The following is a 21,574-nucleotide window of genomic DNA, read 5'->3' as shown; positions in this document are numbered from 1 at the left end:
CCAGGAGTAATCAGGGACACCACTACAGGGGCAGCACCAGGCGTAGTATAAGCAGCCATGGTTGTACCAGGAGTAATCAGGGACACCCCTACAGGGGCGGCACCAGACGTAGTATAATCAGCCATAGTAGTACCAGGAGTAATCAGGGACACCCCTACAGGAGCGGCACCAGACGTAGTATAAGCAGCCATAGTAGTACTAGGAGTAATCAGGGACACCACTACAGGGGCAGCACCAGTCGTAGTATAAGCAGCCATAGTAGTGCCAGGAGTAATCAGGGACACCACTACAGGGGCGGCACCAGATATAGCATAAGCAGCCATAGTAGTACTAGGAGTAATCAGGGACACCACTACAGGGGCGGCACCAGACGTAGTATAAGCATCCATAGTAGTACCAGGAGTAATCAGGAACACCACTACTGGGGCTGCACCAGATGTAGTATAAGCAGCCATAGTAGTACCAGGAGTAATCAGGGACACCACTACAGGGTCGGCACCAGACGTAGTATAAGCAGCCATAGTAGTGCCAGGAGTAATCAGGGACACCACTACAGGGGCGCCACCAGGCGTAGTGTAAGCAGCCATAGTAGTGCCACGAGTAATCAGGGGCACCACTACAGGGTCGGCATCAGACGTAGTATAAGCAGCTATAGTAGTACTAGGAGTAATCAGGGGCACCACTAAAAGGGCGGCACCAGACGTAGTATAAGCAGCTATAGTAGTACTAGGAGTAATCAGGGGCACCACTACAAGGGCGGCACCAGATATAGTATAAGCAGCCATAGTAGTACCAGGAGTAATCAGGGACACCACTACAGGGGCGGCACCAGACGTAGTATAAGCAGCCATAGTAGTGCTAGGAGTAATCATGGACACCACTACAGGGGCGGCACCAGATATAGTATAAGCAGCCATAGTAGTACTAGGAGAAATCAGGGACACCACTACAGGGGCGGCACCAGGCGTAGTATAAGCAGCCATAGTAGTACCAGGAGAAATCAGGGACACCACTACAGGGGCGGCACCAGACGTAGTATAAGCAGCCATAGTAGTACCAGGAGTAATCAGGGACACCACTACAGGGGCGGCACCATACGTAGTATTAGCAGCCTTAGTAGTACCAGGAGTAATCAGGGACACCACTACAGGGGTGGCACCAGGCGTAGTATAAGCAGCCATAGTAGTACCAGGAGTAATCAGGGACACCACTACAGGGGCAGCACCAGGCGTAGTATAAGCAGCCATAGTAGTGCCAGGAGTAATCAGGAACACCACTACAGGGGCGGCACCAGACGTAGTATAAGCAGCCATAGTAGTACCAGGAGTAATCAGGGACACCACTACAGGGGCAGCACCAGGCGTAGTATAAGCAGCCATAGCAGTGCCAGGAGTAATCAGGGGCACCACTACAGGAGCGGCACCATACATAGTATAAGCAGCCATAGTAGCACCAGGAGCAATCAGGGGCACCACTACAGGGGCGGGACCAGACGTAGTATAAGCAGCCATACTAGTACCAGGAGTAATCAGGGACATCACTACAGGTGCGGTACCAGACGTAGTATAAGCAGCCATAGTAGTACCAAGAGTAATCAGGGACACCACTACAGGGGCGGCACCAGACGTAGTATAAGCAGCCATAGTAGCACCAGGAGCAATCAGGGGCACCACTACAGGGGCGGGACCAGACGTAGTATAAGCAGCCATACTAGTACCAGGAGTAATCAGGGACATCACTACAGGTGCGGTACCAGACGTAGTATAAGCAGCCATAGTAGTACCAAGAGTAATCAGGGACACCACTACAGGGGCAGCACCAGGCGTAGTATAAGCAGCCATAGTTGTACCAGGAGTAATCAGGGACACCCCTACAGGGGCGGCACCAGACGTAGTATAATCAGCCATAGTAGTACCAGGAGTAATCAGGGACACCACTACAGGGGCAGCACCAGTCGTAGTATAAGCAGCCATAGTAGTACCAGGAGTAATCAGGGACACCACTACAGGGGCGGCACCAGATATAGTATAAGCAGCCATAGTAGTACCAGGAGTAATCAGGGACACCACTACAGGAGCGGCACCAGACGTAGTATAAGCATCCATAGTAGTACCAGGAGTAATCAGGAACACCACTACAGGGGCTGCACCAGATGTAGTATAAGCAGCCATAGTAGTACCAGGAGTAATCAGGGACACCACTACAGGGGCGGCACCAGATATAGTATAAGCAGCCATAGTAGTACCAGGAGTAATCAGAGACACCACTACAGGGGCGGCACCAGACGTAGTATTAGCAGCCATAGTAGTATCAGGAGTAATCAGGGAAACCACTACAGGGGTAGCACCAGACGTAGTATAAGCAGCCATAGTAGTGCCAGGAGTAATCAGGGACACCACTACAGGGGCGTCACCAGGCGTAGTATAAGCAGCCATAGTAGTGCCACGAGTAATCAGGGGCACCACTACAGGGTCGGCATCAGACGTAGTATAAGCAGCCATAGTAGTAGGAGGAGTAATCAGGGACACCACTACAGGGGCGGCACCAGACGTAGTATAAGCAGCCATAGTAGTACTAGGAGTAATCAGGGACACCACTAAAGGGGCGGCACCAGACGTAGTATAAGCAGCTATAGTAGTACCAGGAGTAATCAGGGGCACCACTACAAGGGCGGCACCAGATATAGTATAAGCAGCCATAGTTGTACCAGGAGTAATCAGGGACACCACTACAGGGGCGGCACCAGACGTAATATAAGCAGCCATAGTAGTGCTAGGAGTAATCAGGGACACTACTACAGGGGCGGCACCAGATATAGTATAAGCAGCCATAGTAGTACTAGGAGTAATCAGGGACACCACTACAAGGGCGGCACCAGATATAGTATAAGCAGCCATAGTAGTACCAGGAGTAATCAGGGACACCACTACAGTGGCGGCACCAGACGTAGTATAAGCAGCCATAGTAGTGCCAGGAGTAATCAGGGGCACCACTACAGGGGCGGCACCAGATATAGTATAAGCAGCCATAGTAGTACCAGGAGTAATCAGGGACACCACTACAGGGGCAGCACCAGACGTAGTATAGGCAGCCATAGTAGTACCAGGAGTAATCAGAGACACCACTACAGGGGCGGCACCAGACGTAGTATAAGCAGCCATAGTAGTACTAGGAGTAATCAGGGGCACCACTACAAGGGCGGCACCAGATATAGTATAAGCAGCCATAGTAGTACCAGGAGTAATCAGGGACACCACTACAGGGGCGGCACCAGACGTAGTATAAGCAGCCATAGTAGTGCCAGGAGTAATCAGGGGCACCACTACAAGGGCGGCACCAGATATAGTATAAGCAGCCATAGTAGTACCAGGAATAATCAGGGGCACCACTACAGGGGCGGCACCAGGCGTAGTATAAGCAGCCATGGTAGTGCCAGGAGTAATCAGGGGCACCACTACAAGGGCGGCACCAGATATAGTATAAGCAGCCATAGTAGTACCAGGAATAATCAGGGGCACCACTACAGGGGCGGCACCAGGCGTAGTATAAGCAGCCATAGTAGTACCAGGAGTAATCAGGGGCACCACTACAAGGGCGGCACCAGATATAGTATAAGCAGCCATAGTAGTACCAGGAGTAATCAGGGACACCACTACAGGGGCGGCACCAGACGTAGTATAAGCAGCCATAGTAGTACTAGGAGTAATCAGGGACACCACTACAGGGGCGGCACCAGACGTAGTATAAGCAGCCATAGTAGTACCAGGAATAATCAGGGGCACCACTACAGGGGCGGCACCAGACGTAGTATAAGCAGCCATAGTAGGATCAGGAGTAATCAGAGACACCACTAAAGGGGTGGCACCAGACGTAGTATAAGCAGCCATAGTAGTGCCAGGAGTAATCAGGGGCACCACTACAGCGGCGGCACCAGGCGTAGTATATGCAGCCATAGTAGTGCCAGGAGTAATCAGGAACACCACTACAGGGGTGGCACCAGACGTAGTATAAGCAGCCATAGTAGGATCAGGAGTAATCAGAGACACCACTAAAGGGGCGGCACCAGATATAGTATAAGCAGCCATAGTAGTACCAGGAGTAATCAGGGGCACCACTACAGGGGCGGCACCAGGCGTAGTATAAGCAGCCATAGTAGTACCAGGAGTAATCAGTGGGAGCTCTACAGTGGTGGCACCAGACGCAGTATAAGCATAGATAGCCGATACAACTATATAGCGCTCTGCATAGAGACTGGGGTGCCAAGGCAGCAGCTGGCTACTTTATTCATTTAGCTCATTGGCCATTAGACTGGCACTGAACGCGCTGCTCCAAGAGGAAATGATGCTGCCGCTGGAGCTTCTGAATCATTTGAGAGGACAGGGGTCTCCAAAATCTTGTGCCCCCATTGAATTTGCCCCCCTGGGCAGCTGCCTTAGCTTTTCCAATGAGTATTATTGATAGGTTAGACATAGTTGTACTAAAATTAAGTTGCACTAGTAGGGGAACATTAGTAGTTGAGACGGTAGTAATACTGCATGCCTGGGTCTGGTTCTAAGTCCTCCTGACCCTACCTGAGTGTTGTAGAGAGGTCACAGCTGAGACCACCCGAGTGCTATAGTGATGTCCCAGGGTGTCACATTTTATCCTTCATCTGCTACGCTGTGCCCAAATCAAGATGGTGGAGCAGAATTTGGAGCAGTTTTATCCCACATCTATCATAGTAAACAGTTTAGCATTTTTTTTCGCTACCTCCAAAAGACCCTAAAGTCCTGACCTATCCTTATAAATGATAACAATGATTGGGTCAGTGAGGATGTCTGCTTATTTCTGAGAACGCGGAACCACAACTCGCTAGTGACCTCCTAGCTCTTGTCTCGAATTTGCAGGAAGCCAAAGTCCAAACAGGCACAATAAATGAGCAGAATCCTTCCTTCTGAGGACTCATGTGACCGGGGAGATTATGAGTCCATGACACAGAACATCTGGGCCTGTCATTCTTTACTTAGCTTTGTAAAAGGGTGAGATTTGTACAGATTAATCACTGACAGCCGAGACCCCCACAATTAGAATCAAGGGAAGTAAAAAAAAACCCTTGCAGTATCAGCCTCTTTTCTCTCTCATGTGGGGGCAGCCGAGGGTCTCAGCAGAGTCTTCTGGTCATAGGGGGGGTGGGTTGGTTGTGTTGGAGGGGGGGCATAAGGCAGCAATGTCACTCATTCAGTGATTATGGTCTCACTGCTCGAAGGAGCAGCTCCACATCTGACCCAAGACCGTAAACAGGCTGGTGACGTTCTGGTGGATTCGGCCCGTCCATACATTATCAGCTGGGCCTCAAGTGTCTGAAGAACAAGATGTCAATATTGTGGAGGAGAATTAAAATACTGAAGGATTAAAAGGAGTCTGGAAGGGAGATACGTGAATCAGGCACGGACTGAAGGGCCTGAAAGAGACAAGGAAGTCTGAAGAAGGACAATATGGAGTGGGTCAAACAGAACTTGGTAGGATAGAGGAGCCTGGAGTGGTGCAGAGGGGTCTGGAGGGGAAAAAGGAGTCTGGAGGGGAAAGAGGAGTCCGAAGAGGATGGAGGGGACTGAAAGGGATGGCGAGGTCTGGAGGAGAAAGAAGAATATGGAGTGGTGCAGAGGAGTGAGGTGGTAACAGAGGAATCATGACCGCGTATCGCCAAACTGGGTCTTCTCCGTACCCCATCTTCCTAATTCCCCCCGTACCCAGTACACCATTCTCCCCTCCTTCTGTTAAACCTTAAATTAACACACAACACGTAAATTTCTTTGGATAATTTGGCCACAGCGGCCATTTTATTAAAACAAACATTAACATGAATAACAACATATACTGTATATACCATATGCAAAAAACCTTGAGGGGAGGGTTCGTGGGGTAATAAATCTGGCTCAAAAATAGGCATAAAGCCACCACCAAAACTTGAAAAACCAAACACTTCTTTACCCTCAGCCGTAACCACCAGCTCAAGGGCACCATGTAACCCATTTCGGGCAAACCAAAACCCCAAAGCTCCCGAGGTAAACTCCCCGTCCAGAGCCCGTAAACAAAAGCCAGATCAAACCCCGTAAAACGTCATCACCACCTCCAAGAACCCCACCCCCCGCCACACACGAACAGCCCTGACCACCTCAGGCTCGTGAGTGCCCCACCACCACCAAAGCTCTTTCAACTCCTTCCTGTAGCCCGAGCGCCCATAAATCCATACCAACATCATTAAGGTGCACTCCATCATTCCTCCAAAAATTGCCAACCCCAGCCTCCAGCTCCAAATGTCTCACGGCAATACCCCCGTTCCGAGACACAAAACCCGCCACCGCCCTATTCAGTTTTACCCGGGCTCGATTAATCCCATTATGTGAACGTGCATCCCGCCACTTACGCCGTGGCACAATGTCCGACCAAACGGTCAGAACACCAGGAAAAGCTACCCACAACCTTAAAAAATCAAAACGTATGTATCTAATCAATTCCCTAACTGGCCTCATACCCAAATCATTTCCTCCAAGGTGAACCACCAAAGTGTCCGGGGAGCGATCAAGTCTGGCGGCATTGGAGACTTCCGCCAACAACCTCTGCCATAACATACCCCGAAAGCCCAACCATCTAATAACCACCGAATCCCGTGCAAAGCCTAATTGCCTACCATTTGGCCTGGCATCCGCCCGAAGCGCACCCCAGTGAACAAATGAATGTCCGATAATCCAGGCCAGGAGGGAGGATCGACCTAAAAAACATAACAATGATTAACACCAATACAAATCTTGCCACCATCCCCCCCAGACTCAATGCCTAACATAAGACAGATAACGATTCGAGCTCCATCTGCCTATTCTCTTAATCACATCCGAGCCCAAACCCAGATCATCAGCCTCGGACGCAGCACCAATTCGAAATGAGTGCGACCCGAAATTCCTCGGGTCAACACCCAGCAATCCCAAACCCCTCTTCAATAGAGCCATGAATTGGAAGCGTGACAAGAATTCCCCGTTCTGGTGTCGTAACAAAGGGCCCGCCCTCAGCGGCCACAGACGCCAATAAGACTCCAAACAGTGCTGCGGGCACATCCCGCTACCTCCAACTCTTCCCAGCACCACTCGCTTACCCTTACCGAGCTGATCAGTCTTAGAACGCCTGATCCAAAAAACAATGCCCCCTGCCCAAAAGTCAACATCCTCCGCTAACAGACCACCCGCCTTATCTTTATTCGGGGAAACCAACTCTCCCAAGCGCAAAGCCCCAAAGAAAGCTAGAGAAAAGGCTAACCGAAACAATAAAACTTCGAACTGAGAACTACAAATACCGCCTAAAGCCTCCCCAAGCCGTTCCAGCATCCCAAAAGAAATCGGCCTGCGTTTATCAAAAGACACATTGCCTTTCCTGAAACCCTTCAACGCCTGTCTTATCAAAAAATCTTTTGTCACGTCAGCTGAACCTTGCAAACGAAAACCAAAAGCCAGACCCGCAATAACTTTATTCAACCTTGACACAGACCATCCCCATTCAGCCGCCTTACCCATCAATGCCAGCAAAGCCATAGTCCTATCTCCGTCAGACTCAACCGGGCCGCATTGGACCAACCAACCTTCCCACCTCTCCCATGCCGCTTCGTAATCCGACCACGTCCGTCTCGACAATGAGGCCTGTATTAAACGACCTCCCCGTCCGCAACAATCTGCCACAGATGCGAAGGACATTCCGCTCCTGTAGGTTCTGAATCTGGCGCCAGTTCCCGGAATCGATCCCACTGCAAACGAGATAAAGCATCTGCTATAGTGTTTTGGACACCTGGAACGTGCACTGCCGAAATCCACGAGTTCAATTCCAAACACCTTAACACCAATTCCCTAACCAACCTGATAACGGGGGGAGAAGAAGAAGATAAACTGTTGATAACTGACACGACACTCAAGTTATCGCAATGAAACCGTACCCGGCGATCCTTAAACATGTCGCCCCAAATAAACGCTGCCACCACAATTGGGAACAACTCCAACAATGCCAAATTTTTGGTAAGCCCGTTTTGCCGCCACTCTTCCGGCTACACTCCGACACTCCATTTGCCTCCGCAGTAGGCCCCATAACCGACTCCCCCTGCTGCGTCCGTATAAATTTCACAATCGAAAGCATTCAAATCCTCCTGCTGAATCAACGCCCTGCCATTGTAATTCTCCAAGAAACGCTGCCAAACCAACAGGTCCTCCCTGTGCTCCCTGCTCAGGCGTATGAAATGATGAGCTGCACGGACACCCGCCGTAGCCCTGGACAACCTTCGGCAGAAAATCCGGCCCATGGGCATGATACGGCACGCAAAATTCAGGCGACCTAGCAACGCCTGCAACTCCTTTAACGTCACTTTCCTCAACTTTCCGATTCTGGATACCTCCTGCTTCAGCAACAACAATTTGTCCTCGGGCAACCTGCACTCCATCTTACTAGAATCAATAAGAATCCCGAGAAAACTTAAAACCGTACATGGACCCTCTGTTTTCTCCTGCACCAAAGGGACCCCGAAATGCCCGGCCACCCATTCCATGGTGGCCAAAAAATTGCCGCACACCGCCGAGTCTGGAGGACCAACAAACAAAAAATCATCCAAGTAATGAATGACCGAAGGAACATCAGAAACGTCTCTAACCACCCATTCCAGAAAGGTACTGAAAGTTTCAAACAACGAGCAAGAAATCGAACAGCCCATCGGCAAACACCTATCCAAATAAAAACCTCCATTCCAAAAGCAACCTAGCAACGGAATGCTCTCCGGATGCACCGGCAGAAGCCAAAAGGCAGACTCGATGTCTGTCTTTGCCATCAAGGCCCCCGCTCCGTACATACGAACCCACTCCACTGCCGCATCGAACGACATGTACACAACCAAACATAATTCCTCTGCAATGCCATCGTTAACAGAACAACCTTTTGGGTACGACAGATGCTGAATTAATCGAAACTTGTTCGGCTCCTTCTTGGGCACCACTCCCAACGGAGAAACAATCACCCCTTCCATAGGCAGCGAACCAAACGGGCACGCCATTCTCCCTAACTCCACCTCTTTTGCTAACTTACACGAAACAACATCCGCATGCAAACTTGCTGACCTCAGATTCTTTGTCGAAAAAGGGACCGCATGATTCGGGCGAGGAATCCTAAAACCTTCAGCAAAACCATCCCTAATAATCACCGCCTTCGCCCGATCCGGGTATCTACTTAGATAAGGGGCCATCTTTTGAAGCCTCACCGGCGTCAACCCCATGACCGCTACTCACCCCTGGCTTGCCCCTTGCTTTTCTGAAACATTTTGAAGCCCCGTGTGAGGCTCCGCTACAATGGGAGCATACGTGCTTAAACCTACAGGTATTGCCATACTTGCACTGGCCGTCATTGAACTGCCAGCACGTGCCCGTTTTTTCTTTAGCCCCCTGTGACCCCTGTCCTCCTCCACCCCCTTGTCCTGACTGCTGACTATTACCCCCACCACCCCCTGGAAAGGACTGCCCGTACCGCACAGGGGCCATCACCTTCAGCCACAATCCAATATCCTTTTGATCCCATTTTATTTCAGGCCTCACCGCCTTCCGCTGCCTAAATTGTTCATCGTACCGCAGCCAAGCCTGGCCTCCATACGTACGATGTGCCTCCCCAATAGAATCAAAATAACAGAAAAGACCCGAGCAATTCTCCGGGAATTTTTCTCCTATCACACTGGCCAAGATAGCAAAAGCCTGCTGCCAATTTACAAACGTTTGCGGAATCAATCACCAACGCCTTTTTTCCTCCTCCTCCTTTTTGCTATCATCCTTCTTCCCTTTGTCCAAATTAAATTTCTCCAAAGGGAGGAGGGAGAAAATCTCCACAAATTCGTCCTTCCAAATCTTCTCCTTCACCTCCTTCTTTAGATGGGCACCGAGGGGACCCTCAAAGCACACATAAACTTCCCCTTTTGCCCGATCGTCCAGCTTCACCTCATCCTTCTTACCCGTCTCCGTTTGAACCGAGACTGACACCCCAGCTGCCTGATCCGACGCAGCAGCCCCAGACCCCACTAAAACATCAGGGACCCCTCCCCCGGCTACGTTACCAGAATCTACCAACCAAGCCCCAGCGGGTGACCCTCCCACACTGCTTGCTGCCCCCGCATCCAATCTCCTCAAAATGTGCGACATACCCGCCAAAAGCTCTCTAACTCCAGGAAAACCTGAACCGGCCTCCCCTACCCCCTCCGCTAACCCCGCCGAACCCGGCACCGAAATAGGAATAGACATATACTCACGAGGCTGCGCAGGTGCTGTGTCCCCACCAGCCGCGTCTCCGGAATCCTGCTGCTCGCCGTCGTCTGGATGCTCGCTCCCGGATCCGGGGTCGTCGCTGCCACTGAGGTGCCCCAGGCCCGCGCCCCTGGCCTCCACGTCACCAGGGGGGACCGAGACTGGTGATACACTCCTGTCGCTGGACCTCCTGGCGGATCTTGACCTGACGGCTGTTTGTAATCCACCTCGGCCTCCTGGCCTACTTGACCGCCCGGCACCTGCCCCACGACCACCGCGTCCCGGGCCCAGCTGAACCGCCGATGCCAGCCTGCCCGTCGCCCTACTCTGTCGTCCGGTGCCTCTGCCAGGCCCACCTGGGGAAGGTGAGCCCGCCGCTGCCACCGCTGCTCCGGAACTCCCCATCACCGCTGGCGTCGCTGGACTCCTGGCTCCTCCTGCTGTTGCCGCTGTAATCCGGCTGCTCCTGGCGCCGCTGGGGGGCGCCGCACATCCACTTCGATCCCGAACTAGGCCGCACTTCCTGTGCGGCCCTCACCGCTGTCGTCGCTGGGCTCCCGGCTCCTCCTGCTGCTGCCGCCGCTGTCCGCGCTGTGGTCCGGCTGCTCCTGGCACCGCTAGAGGGCGCCGCACTACCGCTCGCTCCCGGACTAGGCCGCACTTCCGGTGCGGCCCTGACTTCCGTTGCGGCCCTGGCATCGGGCCGCGCCTGGCTGTTCCCCGCTCCACGCCGCCGACTCGCGCCGACAGAGCCGCCGGGTGGATTCCTGCCGGAGGGGGGAGCGGGCTGGATGGTCGCGCCGCGTCCCGCAGCCACCGCAGGGTCCCGGAGGGGCTCCGCGGCCTGCGCCTGCCGCGCGGTGCTATTTCGGGGGACAACCTTTCTGGGGGCCGGGTCCTCCTGGTCCTGCTGCCCCGGCTCCCGCAGTCGCCCAGCAGTCTGGTGAGCTGCTCCTCCAGCCATCCATCGCTCCTGGACCTGGATTCCCTGCGCAGCTGCTCCACGAGGCTGTCTATGGAGGCCATGGTGAGTAGCTGCACACGTCTTCTCTCCTCTTGATTCACCTCACAAGTGATCCTTCCCGCACTTTTTCCGCCCCCGCCTCCTTCTTCCACTAAAAACACCCCCCTACTCAAAATTCCCACCAATCCCCTTGCGATCCTTGTTTATATTCAAACGAACTCCAAACCCCCTTCTCGGCCACGCAGTCATGTGGGGGCTTCCATCTAGCTACGCCCATTACAGCCCCCCCCCTCTGGAGTGGACTGAGGGGCCTGAAAGAGACAAGGAGGTTTGAAGGAGGACAATATGGAGTGGGACAAACAGAACTTGGTAGTAGGGTTGAGCGAAACGGGTCGAACATTTTCAAAAGTCGCCGACTTTTGGCTAAGTCGGGGTTTCATGAAACCCGATCCGACCCCTGTGCGGGGTCGGCCATGCGGTACGCGACTTTCGCGCCAAAGTCGCGTTTCAATGACGCGAAAAGCGCCATTTCTCAGCCAATGAAGGTAAACGCAGAGTGTGGGCAGCGTGATGACATAGGTCCTGGTCCCCACCATCTTAGAGAAGGGCATTGCAGTGATTGGCTTGCTGTCTGCGACGTCACAGGGGCTATAAAGAGGCGTTCCCGCCGACCGCCATCTTACTGCTGCTGATCTGAGCTTAGGGAGAGGTTGCTGCCGCTTTGTCAGAAGCAGGGATAGCGTTAGGCAGGGTCCATTAACCACAAAACCGCTTGTGCTGCAGCGATTTGCACTGTCCAACACCACCTTCGGTGTGCAGGGACAGTGGAATTTTTTTTTTTTTTTTTTTTCCCCTCAGCGCTGTAGCTCATTGGGCTGCCCTAGAAGGCTCCCTGATAGCTGCATTGCTGTGTGTACGCCGCTGTGCAAACCAACTGCTTTTTTCAAAGCACAAATCCTCTTGTTCCTTCCTTTCTGCACAGCTATCTTTTTTGTTTGTCCACACTTTTTATTTCATTTGTGCATCAGTCCACTCCTTATTGCTGCCTGCCATACCTGGCTGAGATTACTGCAGGCAGGGAGATAGTAGCTGCCTGCCATACCTGGCTGAGATTACTGCAGGCAGGGAGATAGTAATTGTAGGACATTCCCTGTTTTTTTTTTTTTTTTTTTTTTGGTGGGAGATTAAGATTGGCAATTTGGCATTTCTGCTAGAGTGCCATCCCTGTGTGTGCCATCTCTCTCACATAGTGGGCCATAGAAAGCCTTTTCATTTTTCTGTATTTTTTTTTGTGGGGTGTATAAATTCTCCCTGATAAAAATACAGTGGGAGATTAATATTGGCCTTTGGGCTTGTGTGCCAGTCCTGAGTGTGCCATCTCTCTCACAAATAGTGGGCCATAGAAAGCCTATTTTATTTTTTTTTGGGTTTTATAAATTCTCCCTGAAAAAAAGGGAGATTAATATTGGCCTCTGGGCTTCTGTGCCAGTCCTGAGCGTGCCATCTGTGCCAGTCCTGAGCGTCCCATCTCTCTCACAAATAGTGGGCCATAGAAAGCCTATTTAATTTTTTTTTTGGTTTTATAAATTTTCCCTGAAAAAAGGGAGATTAATATTGGCCTCTGGGCTTGTGTGCCAGTTGTGAGCGTGCCATCTGTGCCAGTCCTGAGCGTGCCATCTCTCTCACAAATAGTGGGCCATAGAAAGCCTATTTAATTTTTTTTTTGGTTTTATAAATTTTCCCTGAAAAAAGGGAGATTAATATTGGCCTCTGGGCTTGTGTGCCAGTTGTGAGCGTGCCATCTGTGCCAGTCCTGAGCGTGCCATCTCTCTCACAAATAGTGGGCCATAGAAAGCCTATTTAAATATTTTTTTGGTTTTATAAATTCTCCCAGAAAAAAAGGGAGATTAATATTGGCCTCTGGGCTTCTGTGCCAGTTGTGAGCGTGCCATCTGTGCCAGTCCTGAGCGTGCCATCTCTCTCACAAATAGTGGGCCATAGAAAGCCTATTTAAATATTTTTTTGGTTTTATAAATTCTCCCAGAAAAAAAGGGAGATTAATATTGGCCTCTGGGCTTCTGTGCCAGTCCTGAGCGTGCCATCTGTGCCAGTCCTGAGCGTCCCATCTCTCTCACAAATAGTGGGCCATAGAAAGCCTATTTTATTTTTTTTTTGGGTTTCAGAAATTCTCCCTGGAAAAAAAAAGGGAGATTAATATTGCCCTTTGGGCTTGTGTGCCAGTACTAAGCGTTCCATCTCTCTCTCTCTCTCAGTCAGTGGGCCATAGAACGCATATTTTTGGTTTTATTTGTTTTCTAAATTCTCCCTGAAAAAATCATTTTATTTTATTTGGTTTCTAAATTCTTCCTGATAAAATCATATTTTTTTTATTATTTTTATTTCTAAAGTCTCCCTGAAAAAAAAAAAAAAAAAAAACAACCAAAAAAACAGTGGGAGATTAATATTGGCCTTTCTGCTTGTGTGCCAGTCTTGACTCCTGGGTGTGCCATCTCTCTCTCTCTCTCTCTCTCTCTCTCTCTCTCTCTCTCTCTCTCTCCAATTGTGGTCCATAGAAAGCCTATATTTTTTTTCCTTGATTTGGGTTCTAAAATCTACCAGAGAAAATAACTACATCAATCATTGGTAGAAAAATATTGGCCTCTGGGTTTGTGTGCCACTCCTGACTCCTGTGTGCGTCATCTCTCAGTCAGTGGGCCATAGAACGCCTATTTTTGGTTTTATTTGTTTTCTAAATTCTCCCTGAAAAAATCATTTTATTTTATTTGGTTTCTAAATTCTTCCTGATAAAATCATATTTTTTTTATTATTTTTTTTTCTAAAGTCTCCCTGAAAAAAAAAAAAAAAAACAGTGGGAGATTAATATTGGCCTTTCTGCTTGTGTGCCAGTCTTGACTCCTGGGTGCGTCATCTCTCAGTCAGTGGGCCATAGAACGCCTATTTTTGGTTTTATTTGTTTTATAAATTCTCCCTGAAAAAATCATTTTATTTTATTTGGTTTCTAAATTCTTCCTGATAAAATCATATTTTTTTTATTATTTTTTTTTCTAAAGTCTCCCTGAAAAAAAAAAAAAAAAAACAACCAAAAAAAACAGTGGGAGATTAATATTGGCCTTTCTGCTTGTGTGCCAGTCTTGACTCCTGGGTGCGTCATCTCTCAGTCAGTGGGCCATAGAACGCCTATTTTTGGTTTTATTTGTTTTCTAAATTCTCCCTGAAAAAATCATTTTATTTTATTTGGTTTCTAAATTCTTCCTGATAAAATCATATTTTTTTTATTATTTTTTTTTCTAAAGTCTCCCTGAAAAAAAAAAAAAAAAAAACAACCAAAAAAAACAGTGGGAGATTAATATTGGCCTTTCTGCTTGTGTGCCAGTCTTGACTCCTGGGTGCGTCATCTCTCAGTCAGTGGGCCATAGAACGCCTATTTTTGGTTTTATTTGTTTTCTAAATTCTCCCTGAAAAAATCATTTTATTTTATTTGGTTTCTAAATTCTTCCTGATAAAATCATATTTTTTTTATTATTTTTTTTTCTAAAGTCTCCCTGAAAAAAAAAAAAAAAAAAACAACCAAAAAAAACAGTGGGAGATTAATATTGGCCTTTCTGCTTGTGTGCCAGTCTTGACTCCTGGGTGTGCCATCTCTCTCTCTCTCTCTCTCCAATTGTGGTCCATAGAAAGCCTACATTTTTTTTCCTTGATTTGGGTTCCAAAATCTACCAGAGAAAATAACTCCATCAATCATTGGTAGAAAAATATTGGCCTCTGGGCTTGTGTGCCACTCCTGATTCCTGTGTGCGTCATCTCTCACTCAGTGGCCCATAGAAAGCATATAGTTTGTTACATTTGTTTTCTAAATTCTCCCTGCAAAAATCTATTTTTTTTTTTTTGGGGGGTTTCTAAAGTGTTCCTGAAAAAAATAAAAATAAAAAAAAAATAATAGTGTGACATTAATATTAACATTTGTGCTTCAGTGACAGTCCTGCGTGTGGGGCATCTCTCTAATTTGCAGCCACCAAAAAAAGAGTGTGTAACATTGGGCCTGATTTTCGCTGTGGTCTCACCAACCTGTAAAGGGGTAGCTAAATCATACAGAAGTTATAGCTCACCGTGTAAGTTGTGTGACTGCAACAAATAACGTTAGTTTGGTTACGTTTTTAAAACAATGAGGAAGTCTAGTGGAAGAGGTCGTGGCCGGGGGCGTTCATTGTCAGCTGGTAATGAGGGTAGTGGTAGTGGTGGAGCATCAGGTGGTCGTGGGGGAAAAAATATTGCACCTAAGTCTGGAGCTGTGGAGCCAGGTTCGTCGTCCGGCTACACAAGGCCTCGAACGCTCCCTTTTCTGGGATTAGGAAAACCGCTTTTAAAGCCGGAGCAGCAAGAGCAAGTTTTGGCTTATCTTGCTGACTCAGCCTCTAGCTCTTTTGCCTCATCTCGTGAAACTGGTAAAAGTAAAAGCAGCGCGTCGTTAGTGGATGTTCACGGTCAGGGACAAGTCACTTCCTTGTCCTCTTCAGCAAAAACAACAACAGAGAAGAATGCAGCAGGCGACACAACGGGTTACTCCATGGAGCTCTTTACACATACCGTCCCTGGCTTAGAAAGTGAAGCAGTTAACAGTCCATGCCCATTACAAATTGAATCTGACATGGAGTGCACTGACGCACAGCCACAGCCAGACTACTATGCTGGTCCTTTGACTCAGACCACAACATTGCCCTCGCAGGGTGCTGATCAAGAATCAGACCCTGATGAGACTATGTTGCCCCATCACGAACGCTATACCACCGAACGACACGGTGACACAGACGAAGTTGCGCAGGAGGTACAAGAAGAGTTATTAGATGACCCAGTTCTTGACCCCGATTGGCAGCCATTGGGGGAACAGGGTGCAGGCGGCAGCAGTTCTGAAGCAGAGGAGGAGGAGGGGCCGCAGCAGGCATCAACATCGCCACAGGTTCCATCTGCCGGGCCCGTATCTTGCCCAAAACGCGTGGCAAAGCCAAAACCTGGTGGAGGACAGCGTGGCCATCCGGTTAAAGCTCAGTCTGCAATGCCTGAAAAGGTATCCGATGCTAGAAAGAGTGCAGTCTGGCATTTTTTTAAACAACATCCAATTGATCAGCGCAAAGTCATCTGTCAAAAATGTTCTACTTCCTTAAGCAGAGGTCAGAATCTGAAAAGTCTCAATACTAGTTGCATGCATAGACATTTAACCACCATGCATTTGAAAGCTTGGACTAACTACCAAACGTCCCTTAAGGTTGTTGCACCCTCGGCCAATGAAGCTAGTCATCAACGCAACATCCCTTCCGGCAGTGTAGGACCACCATTTAGCGCACCACCTGCTGTATCTGTGCAGGTATCTTTGCCAGGCCAAAGCAGTCAGGGTCAGGGAATCACCAGTTTCGTAGTAGGAAACACTGCATCTAGGGCACCGGCGGCAACAATACCATCTCCCACCGTCTCTCAGTCTGCCATGTCCACCGGCACCCCCGCTAGTTCCACGATCTCCAGCTCTCCAGTCCAGCTCACCCTACATGAGACTATGGTTAGAAAAAGGAAATACTTAGCCTCGCATCCGCGTACACAGGGTTTGAACGCCCACATAGCTAGACTAATCTCGTTAGAGATGATGCCCTACCGGTTAGTTGAAAGCGAAGCTTTCAAAGACCTGATGGACTACGCTGTACCACGCTACGAGCTACCCAGTCGACACTTTTTTTCCAGAAAAGCCATCCCAGCCCTCCACCAGCATGTTAAAGAGCGCATCGTCCATGCACTCAGGCAATCTGTGAGCACAAAGGTGCACCTGACAACAGATGCATGGACCAGTAGGCATGGCCAGGGACGTTACGTGTCCATCACGGCACACTGGGTAAATGTGGTGGATTCAGGGTCCACAGGGGACAGCAAGTTTGGGACAGTTCTGCCTAGCCCACGGTCTAGTAAACAGTTGTCTGTAGCCGTTCGCACCCCCTCCTCCTCCTCCTCCTCGTCCTCCTGCAGAAGCAAGAGCTCGTCCACAGACCGCAGTCGCACAAACACTCCATCCGCACCTGCCACTGTTGCACACCAGGTCTCCCATTATGGGGCAGCTACTGGCATACGTCAGCAGGCTGTATTGGCTATGAAGTGTTTGGGCGACAATAGACACACCGCGGAAGTTCTGTCCGAGTTCTTGCAGCAAGAAACGCAGTCGTGGCTGGGCACTGTAGATCTTGAGGCAGGCAAGGTAGTGAGTGATAACGGAAGGAATTTCATGGCTGCCATCTCCCTTTCCCAACTGAAACACATTCCTTGCCTGGCTCACACCTTAAACCTGGTGGTGCAGTGCTTCCTGAAAAGTTATCCGGGGTTATCCGACCTGCTCCTCAAAGTGCGTGGACTTTGCGCACATATCCGCCGTTCGCCTGTACACTCCAGCCGTATGCAGACCTATCAGCGTTCTTTGAACCTTCCCCAGCATCGCCTAATCATAGACGTTGCAACAAGGTGGAACTCAACACTGCACATGCTTCAGAGACTGTGCGAACAGAGGCGGGCTGTTATGTTTTTGTGGGAGGATACACATACACGGGCAGGCAGTAGGATGGCAGACATGGAGTTGTCAGGTGTGCAGTGGTCGAAGATTCAAGACATGTGTCAAGTCCTTCAGTGTTTTGAGGAATGCACACGGCTGGTTAGTGCAGACAACGCCATAATAAGCATGAGCATCCCCCTAATGCGTCTGCTGATGCAAAGTTTGACGCACATAAAGGATCAGGCGTCTGCACCAGAGGAAGAGGAAAGCCTTGATGACAGTCAGCGATTGTCTGGTCAGGGCAGTGTACATGACGAGGTACCGGGCGAAGAGGAGGTGGAGGATGAGGAGGATGATGGGGATGAGTATATTTTTAATGAGGAAGCTTTCCCGGGGGCACGGGAAATTGGTGGCGTGGCAAGGCCGGGTTCTGGTTTTTTGAGGGACACAAGTGACGTAGATTTGCCTGCAACTGCCCCTCAACCAAGCACAACCGCAGATTTGACAACGGGAACTTTGGCCCACATGGCGGATTATGCCTTGCGTATCCTCAAAAGGGACACACGCATTACAAAAATGATGAACGATGACGATTACTGGTTGGCCTGCCTCCTTGATCCTCGCTATAAAGGCAAATTGCAAAATATTATGCCACATGAGAACTTGGAACTAATATTAGCAACAAAACAATCAACTCTTGTTGACCGTTTGCTTCTGGCATTCCCTGCACACAGCGCCCGTGATCGTTCTCACACGAGCTCCAGGGGCCAGCAGACCAGAGGTGTTAGAGGGGCAGAAATCAGAAGTGGCGTTGGACAGAGGGGTTTTCTGACCAGGTTGTGGAGTGATTTTTCTATGACCGCAGACAGGACAGGTACTGCAGCATCAATTCAAAGTGACAGGAGACAACATTTGTCCAGTATGGTTACAAACTATTTTTCATCCCTTATCGACGTTCTCCCTCAACCGTCATTCCCATTTGATTACTGGGCATCCAAATTAGACACCTGGCCAGAATTGGCAGAATATGCATTGCAGGAGCTTGCTTGCCCGGCAGCTAGTGTCCTATCAGAAAGAGTATTCAGTGCTGCAGGTTCAATACTAACAGAAAAAAGGACTCGTCTGGCTACCCAAAATGTAGATGATCTAACCTTCATTAAAATGAACCACAACTGGATTTCAAAATCTTTTGCCCCACCCTGCCCGGCTGACACCTAGCTTTCCTATGAAAAGGTCTTGCCTGTGGACTATTCTGAATGACTTTTCCAATCTCGTAATTTTCTTCACCTGATTGTCCAGCATACGACATGTTTCCACCTCACGAAATGGCCAAACTCCCCACACGGGGCCGTGCTATCGCCACTTTGCGCTTGGACCCTTGAGAGTGCTGTTTGTCTGAAGAGGTGGGTGTGGCCGCTTTTGGTCGACGGCACTGCCACTGGGTCCCTCATAGTACAATAAAGTGTCTCTGGCGGTGGTGGTGCGCACCCAACGTCAGACACACCGTTGTAATATGAGGGGCCCTGTGCCTGTACCGCCGGCCACAAGACAGTTCCCCCCCCCAGCTCAAACAGTGCTCTACCACTAGCAAAATTATCTCTCACAGCTTCACCAATGTGTAGTCTAGCCGCTGACATCCTTCAATGCCTGGCACTGACAATACCATTGTTTTGACATTTTTGTTATGTTAGGCCTTCGAAGCCTGTCTGCGGTCCCTTCTTTCTACAACTACTACACTGACCAGGCCACTGCTGGCCGTGTTACCCTGGAACCAATTTAAAAGTGCCTACAGTCAGCCCAATTTTGTTATGTTAGGCCTTCGAAGACTGTCTGCCGTCACTCCTTCCACTAGACTTCCACTGACCATACACTGCTGCCCATGTACCCCTGGAACCAATTTAAAGTGCCTACAGCCAGCCCAATTTTGTTATGTTAGGCCTTCGAAGCCTGTCTGCGGTCACTCCTTCCACTAGACTTCCACTGACCAGACCACTGCTGCCCGTGTACCCCTGGAACCAATTTAAAAGTGCCTACAGCCATGTGTTATTATTTTAGGCCTTCGATGCCTGTCTGCGGTCACTCCTTCCACTAGGCCTCCACTGACCACACCACTGCTGTCCGTGTACCCCTGGAACCAATTTAAAATTGCCTACAGCCATGTGTTATTATTTTAGGCCTTCGATGCCTGTCTGCGGTCACTCCTTCCACTAGGCCTCCACTGACCACACCACTGCTGTCCGTGTACCCCTGGAACCAATTTAAAATTGCCTACAGCCATGTGTTATTATTTTAGGCCTTCGATGCCTGTCTGCGGTCACTCCTTCCACTAGGCCTCCACTGACCACACCACTGCTGCCCGTGTACCCCTGGAACCAATTTAAAATTGCCTACAGCCAGCCCAATTTTTTTATTTTAGGCCTTCGATGCCTGTCTGCGGTCCATTCTTTCAACTACTACTACACTGACCAGGTCACTGCTGCCCGTGTACCCCTGGAACCAATTTAAAATTGCCTACAGCCAGCCCAATTTTTTTATTTTAGGCCTTCGATGCCTGTCTGCGGTCCATTCTTTCAACTACTACTACACTGACCAGGTCACTGCTGCCCGTGTACCCCTGGAACCAATTTAAAATTGCCTACAGCCATGTGTTATTATTTTAGGCCTTCGATGCCTGTCTGCGGTCACTCCTTCCACTAGGCCTCCACTGACCACACCACTGCTGTCCGTGTACCCCTGGAACCAATTTAAAATTGCCTACAGCCATGTGTTATTATTTTAGGCCTTCGATGCCTGTCTGCGGTCACTCCTTCCACTAGGCCTCCACTGACCACACCACTGCTGTCCGTGTACCCCTGGAACCAATTTAAAATTGCCTACAGCCATGTGTTATTATTTTAGGCCTTCGATGCCTGTCTGCGGTCCATTCTTTCAACTACTACTACACTGACCAGGGCACTGCTGGCCGTGTACCCCTGGAACCAACATCAGAAAATATAAAAATAAGTATTTTGCTTATAAAAAAGAAAATACTGGTGAGATATCAAATGCAGACATTTTAACATTAAAAACAAACACACAACTCTAATCTGGTACAGTACTAAAAATGGCCACCAGCTACAATTACTTTCTCCTGCAAGTAGTTAACTGAAAGTTTTTTTAAATTGAAAACACACATATGGCATCCACCGAGTGTTGTCCTGTCGCGTCTTCTTTATATTATTGCCGAGAAGATGCAAAATAATGAAAATAATAAAATCATTAATTACCAAAATAATAGAGAAAGTCAACACCACATTGCAAATAAACATTCATTCCAAATAAAGAAGCAGGGCGCGTCCGAGGGTGAGTATATACCTAATAAGAATATAATCACCCTCGGACGCGCAATGCTTATTTCCAACAGCCTTCCTTCCTAAGAATCAGCCCTTCCGTCGTGTAGAGAGACGTTGTGTTACACTCCAAGGTGTTCCCCAGGTTGCCTTTCCTGAGCTTCGATCTTCCGGCTCTCGTTTAGTAGTTCTTGGAAACTACTCTGCATTAGGCCTTCAAATTGGGTATGGGGTGTAGAGAGATGGTGTGTTCCACTCCAAGGTGTTCCCCAGGTTGCCTTTCCTGAGCTTCGATCTTCCGGCTCTCGTTTAGTAGTTGTTGGAAACTACGCTGCATTAGGCCTTCAAATTGGGTATGGGGTGTAGCGAGAGGGTGTGTTACACTCCAAGGTGTTCCCCAGGTTGCCTTTCCTGAGCTTCGATCTTCCGGCTCTCGTTTAGTAGTTCTTGG

This window comes from Ranitomeya imitator, chromosome 3 (genome assembly GCF_032444005.1).
Source record: "Ranitomeya imitator isolate aRanImi1 chromosome 3, aRanImi1.pri, whole genome shotgun sequence".
In the NCBI taxonomy this organism is placed as follows: Eukaryota; Metazoa; Chordata; class Amphibia; order Anura; family Dendrobatidae; genus Ranitomeya; species Ranitomeya imitator.
The sequence above is the reverse complement of the archived record's forward strand: the minus strand, read 5'-3'. Positions refer to the sequence as shown.